This window comes from Nannobrachium achirus (genome assembly GCF_963921795.1).
Source record: "Nannobrachium achirus genome assembly, chromosome: 16".
Taxonomy (NCBI): domain Eukaryota; kingdom Metazoa; phylum Chordata; class Actinopteri; order Myctophiformes; family Myctophidae; genus Nannobrachium; species Nannobrachium achirus.
In genome coordinates this window covers 37,381,119-37,387,178 of record NC_137823.1, presented here as the reverse complement: position 1 = coordinate 37,387,178, position 6,060 = coordinate 37,381,119, and the positions used below count along the sequence as shown (strand labels likewise).

General features: G+C 41.2%; 1 long non-coding RNA gene across 1 annotated transcript; it reads right to left on the bottom strand.

The window, feature by feature from the left end:
• Window positions 1–473: 473 nt before the first annotated feature.
• On the bottom strand, window positions 474–5,354 carry LOC308300565. Its single transcript, XR_013962838.1, has 3 exons — window positions 5,297–5,354; window positions 4,374–4,495; window positions 474–550 (listed from the first exon to the last, which is right to left on the bottom strand). It is a non-coding gene; the product is annotated as an uncharacterized lncRNA (long non-coding RNA).
• Window positions 5,355–6,060: the final 706 nt, after the last annotated feature.

The window sequence follows — 6,060 nt, the reverse complement described above, 5'->3', positions numbered from 1 at the left end:
AAAAAACACATTTTTGGACACTGCTCCTACAGATGTTGCCCTAAAATCACGAAAATCACTACACAGTATGTCTACACTCATGTCATCAACATGGCTCAGGCAGATTTTGGAAAAACACATTTTTGCCCTATTTGTGGAGATAAGTGACCTACGGTCGCTTATCTCCCGATTAGGGAGTCTTACTGGTATCACTGTATAAAACACCAAACTCTGTTTTTTTTTCCATCAGATTTGTTGGGTTTTTCCATCAGATTTTTTAAGAAGCTCAGAATCTAGGCTCCCTAAGGTGGCATTGTCTGCATTTGTACGGTATGTTTATTTTCCCCTAAAATCAGCTGGATACAGTATTAATCAAATCCTACTCTCCTTAGAGGAGTGTGCCTAACAGTAAAATGATGATCACAAAACATTTCAGCAATTTCACAATTCACGGTCACCTCATTCTGTTCGTTGTCATCTGGCACTTTGGTGGAGGTGTTGTGTGTGGAGATCAGCTGGTCTTCATTTTCCTGGTTGGGCCTCTCCTCTCCAGACACTGAGGTTGTCACATCTGATGGATGAATTCATGTAACAAATGACAACATATAAACACACTGTTTATATGTGGATGCTGGTCAACTCAATCACAAATACAGTATACTAGTGAGATGCCTCAGGGCGACAAGCAACAGTTACCCATATATGGAGACTAGTAACCATATTTGGAGATCCATGTAGTATATATCGTGATATGCTGTGAGCCCAAACATGCTTACTCAGTTATTTGTTAAGTGAAAGACCAATGATGTCTGACATCTGACATCATCATACCCTTTTATGCCCATACATGGAGATCCCTGTCTGTAGAACCAGCCACACAGATGGATTCTGATAGTGTGGTATGTGGCCGATGTGGCCTCCATATATGGGCATTCCCATATTAAGTCCTATTAGTTATGGCTTAATACTGATAACATAAGGGAACCCACATATGGGCATAAAAAGGATTCTGTTAGTGTGACGTCACAGTGAAGCCAGAGCGTGATTTCCCTTGACATCAGTGATGTCAGAGCGGCAAACCCAAAGACCGTAGAAAAGTGTACACGTCTACTCTAGACGGAGTCAGCATGGGCCGTTCCACATACTAAACTGCGACCTTCGGTCCCAATAAAATCACAGTTGGGGCAGAGCATTCACACATCGTGCCCCCCCATCTCTGGAATGCTCCCCCTCCAGCTGTCAGAGACTCTGGATATTTTTAAATCTAGGCTAAAAATCCATCTTTTGTTCCCTACATTACTGTTCCCCCTAGCTGTACTCAACATAATGACCGCCTTCTTCTTTCTCCCCACCCCCCCCTTTCCATTTATTTTTTTGCTGTATGATGTTGTTGTACGTCTTGCTGTGAAGTGCACCGAGACCCCTTGGGGTGATGATTGCACTATAAATTAAAAGAAACTGAAACTGAACCATTTTGTATTTCTATTTAAACATCATGACTGAGAGATGTCCCATGAACAAACAATCTATGGCCGTTGCAACTGCTCCTAAATGGATTTCTTCAAGGCAGAATAAACATGCACTCCAACTGCTATTTCGCAAGGGCTTTTTTATTTTGCACCCATGCTCACTGAAAAACTGCAGGAAATGTATGTTTTGGGGCTTTTTATGCCTTTATTGACAGGACAGTAGACAGACAGGAAATGGGGAGAGAGAGACTGGGAGTGACAAGCAGCAAATCTGGTTGGAATTGAGAATCAAACCAGCGACATGCTGTCAGCCTATGCCTATGCGGTAAGCACCTGGACCGGTAGGCCAGCAGGCGCCCCCCAAAAATATTTATTTTAACACAATGAATTACAAACATACAATCCCAACAAACAATGCAATGACCATTATACAAAGAGAATGCAATGTTTGTGAACCAACAATAAAAGTAACATACCATGTGTGCATTCTGCACTCATATTTAGGAGAGTTAAATAGGTAAGCTCTTCTTTATCTTAAATTATTTTGCATTTAAGAGACTTCTCACACAAGAGCTCCTCTCTCTAGGCTGTTCTGTTCACATCTTCTGAATCGACAACCGAGGGAGGGCCTAAAGCCCTAAACCTTCGCAGGTGGACTCTATAACTGATTGGTAATTGCCAATTGGTATCATGTGACAGATGTAGCATACCTGTGCCACATATGATGCCACCTGAACAACAGATGGCGCCATACAATGGCCCAATTCCAATGCGCTGACTTGCTATCTCACTGACTTCAACGTGCGTTCACGTTGGTTGAGGTAAGTCAGTGAGGGCTCAGGAAGAGAATCGACTACCTATACTAGGGAGGGCCTGCTGGACCTTCGCAGGTGGACTCAATATAACTAGGTTAGGGTAGCCAATTTTTGCTGAATTTTGCCATTTTAGCTTACTTTCCTTTTAACCATTTAAATTTATTTTTGCTTTAAAACATGACTGCTGTCATTTTAACATCTACTCTGGCTTTTGTGTGCACCCCAGACAGTTTGCTAGATTATATGCCTATATAAACGCATTGAGCTCCAAACTCCAGTTAAACCGACTAATTGCAAACACATGTTCCTGGTTCAGGTTTTTGATTGATTATTTTATCAGACAAAAATGGAGAACAGTACAAGTATAGTCAATACAATTGAAATGTAGTACTGTACAAGTACAGTTAAACACCCTGCCTAAAAGGAACATCCCAAATAAAACATTGTTTTCGTATTTTTTATGTTGGAAGCCCTCTGTATTTAATTCATGGACATAATAAATAGCAAGCAAAGAAAACACTCACTTCTCGCTTGTCTATGGGAGAAGTGATAATTACCTCCTTCTCTGGCCTCCTGAAAAGTGAGTTTTCAGGGCAGTTTTGAAGGATGCCAACAAGCTATGTGTTTTAAGGGGGGTAGTCAAGGAATTCCACACCTGGGTGGCAGTGTTTAGAAGGAGAATTTACCCATATGGGGTTTGTGTTATCAGATCATTGTGTGCACTCCCTCTGGTGTTGTGGCTGAGTGCATCTCTTAACTCCGACATGTCTCCTTTCCGACATGTCTCCATTCCGACACTAACCCTATCTCTAACCCTAACCCTAAACCGAACCCCCATGGGAGTGTCGCCACTCCGACAATAAGAAGTCAATTTCGGAGTGGCGACATGTCGGAATGGAGAGAGCCTCCCGTTTGTGGCTGTGGGTGTCGCTAACTTTTTGGAGATGTTTGGTCAGATATGCGGGTACTGAGGGGATGGAGGGCAGATTTGCGTTGACTGTTTTGAAGGTCAATCCCATTATTTGTTGTTTAACCCTGTCTTCAACGCTGAGCCAACTTAGGCTAGCAAAATGTGTGGGAGTTGATATTGTCCTTCTAATGTGTGCTTTTTCGATAGCTTTACAAAAAAATAAATTAAGTTATTGGAAAAAAATACAGCCTCCTCATGTAGGACAATATCAGTCAATCATCAGAATATCAGCCCAGATTGGTTTAATACTTTTCCCTGAGAAACACTGCTCACCAGAATTCACCTCTGGCCAGAAGATGGTGCTATTGTTATAAAATACCTATTGAAAACTTTTGCCAAGCTTTGTAAATCTGTAGCCTACTTTTATTGTGGGTCCTTCTTTGTTATAGGGGCTGTTATGTTTTACTATTAATGCTTAACAGACACTTGTTTTTCTTTCGTTCTTTGCTTTAGTTTCTGTTAATGTACGAGCTTGACTCTGTGGTGACAATGGCAGTGAATGTCAGCCACCCACTGCACACAGCACTTTACTGTAGGAAGAGCAAATTTAGTAATAGGTTCAAATCCGAATCATGTAACAGCTATCTGTTACATGATTCGGAATGAATGTGAGGACTGGGAGAGGCAGCAGACTGGAGTTGGCTATAGTTAAATCTATTTATTTTTATATACAATAGAGCTGTGTCCTGCTGGAGCCTTTTGTTTTATTCTTCACATTTTTTACTTCCAATAACTTCTTTTTGTTCATTGATGTTATGTTTTTATATGTTCATCATGCTTATTTGTATTGATAACCAGTATGAATGTATTGCACTGGAGCTGTTGAAGGAAACACATTTCCTTCTGGATTAATAAAGTAGCAGGCCTATCTATCTATCTACAGTAGGTCTAATACTGTAGATAAATAAGCTATAATGTAAAAGCAGTGTCAGTTAAAGCAGAAGGATGTATGATACAAAAGAGATGGTGTAGCTCACAGACCTGCCTAAAACATTTATTTGTGTTTTTGATAAGATCTTTTTACCACCTAGCTCTTATGTGTGTAAAGGCCTACATTAGTTTGAGAGACCATCATTCAGCTATGGACACTACAATGACATTTAGACTAATATGAATTGGCTAGTGTTAGTTGCTGCTTACCTTTTTTTGAGTCTTGAGTCTTCTTGGCCAGTAAAGTGGATAAGTTATATCCACATTTAAAGCAGAAATTATGTGATGGTTCAACTTTGCACCCACATTGAGGGCAAAACATCTTGCTGAACCTGTTTGAAATTACAACAAAACAAACACCAGTATAGCCTACTGTACAGTGATTATCTTCAGTGATGGCAGCTATCATAGCCGCCCTGTGAATCAGTAACTCTCTCAGTAGGTAGGGATTCGGGACATTAGCTCTGGTCCAGAGCACTGACGCTCTGACAGGCGGCTGGCTAAAAGACTAAACCAGGATTTCTTTACCCCTAGGGCTAAACTTCAGAAAATAAACAAAACTAACTACTTGGCTACTCACCTAACCAAAGGTAGTTGTGCGTTGTTGAAAGTCTATTCTCCGAGGTGGGAAACCTCTCAGCACCGCACCCACTCTGTAAAATACATTATTTTTGTAATGAAATAAACTGCATCCACCTCGAGCCACCGCAGAAACAACCCGGAAATAAGCGGCGGTCGAGTCGGGTGCGTTTTATTTCATGACAAAAATAATGTATTTTACAGAGTGGGTGGGGTGCCGAGAGGTTTCCCACCGCGGAGAATAAACTTTCAACAACGCAAAACTGCCGTTGGATTGGATAGGTGAGTATAGTTTTGTTTATTTTGACTGAAGTTGAGCCCTCGTAGGGGTAGAGCAATCCTGGTCTAGTCTTTTAATCAGCCGCTATCAGTGCGTACAGGCCAGAGCTAAGTAGGGAGTAGCCCGACAGCCCGTCAATGTGCAATATTTTTACATAATAAAGAAACATTCAACTTTGTGTTTGACTTGATCCATTGTGTAAATATTTGAATTAAATATATTTGAATAATATTTATTTAAAGATGAAGTCGTAGACGAGACGATCCTACCGTACCGATCAGGCTCTTCTGAACTTCCTCATGGTCTATTGTTGAACTGGAAATGTGTGCCAGCTTCACATTTTTATAGCTGCATGCATGTATAGCTTTCGTTTTTGAAGAACTGTCTTGACTTATTGTAAAGGGTGTGGTTTTGACTGTCCTGAACAAGGCTAATCAAAGAAAATCTACGTTTTCCTTTCCTGCACTTGTTGAGAAGACATAACTGGCTGCAATATTATATTTCCCAGTCATCTCAAGAGCCTCAGTCCAGTTTTGTGGCGCCTTTTTGACCTGATAGACAAGAAATACTCGTTGGATAGGAAACACCCTTCTCCTCCACATCAGCACATTAATACCTATTAATGAATTGCCACCAGCAGTGCAGGAGAGACAACTAGCAATTAGTAAATTGGATCAGGGAATATAGGCCTAGGCCTACACCAAGTTTAAAGTGTAAAACCATAGTCCTTTCATGTTATAGAAAGCGGTCAGGTGTAGGCTATGTGTAATTGTGTATGGCAGGTAGGCTACACACACACACACACACACACACACACACACACACACACACACACACACACACACACACACACACACACACACACACACTATATATATACATCACTTGTAAGGACATTACATAGACTTCCATTCATGTTTATGCAAGTCCTGTGGCCTTACCCTAACCTTTATCCCTAAACCTAACCCCTAAAGCCCGTATCAGAGTCGGGTCCGCGGTGGAAGGCCGCGGTGTAGTGCCGTGTAGTCTTTTTTAGTC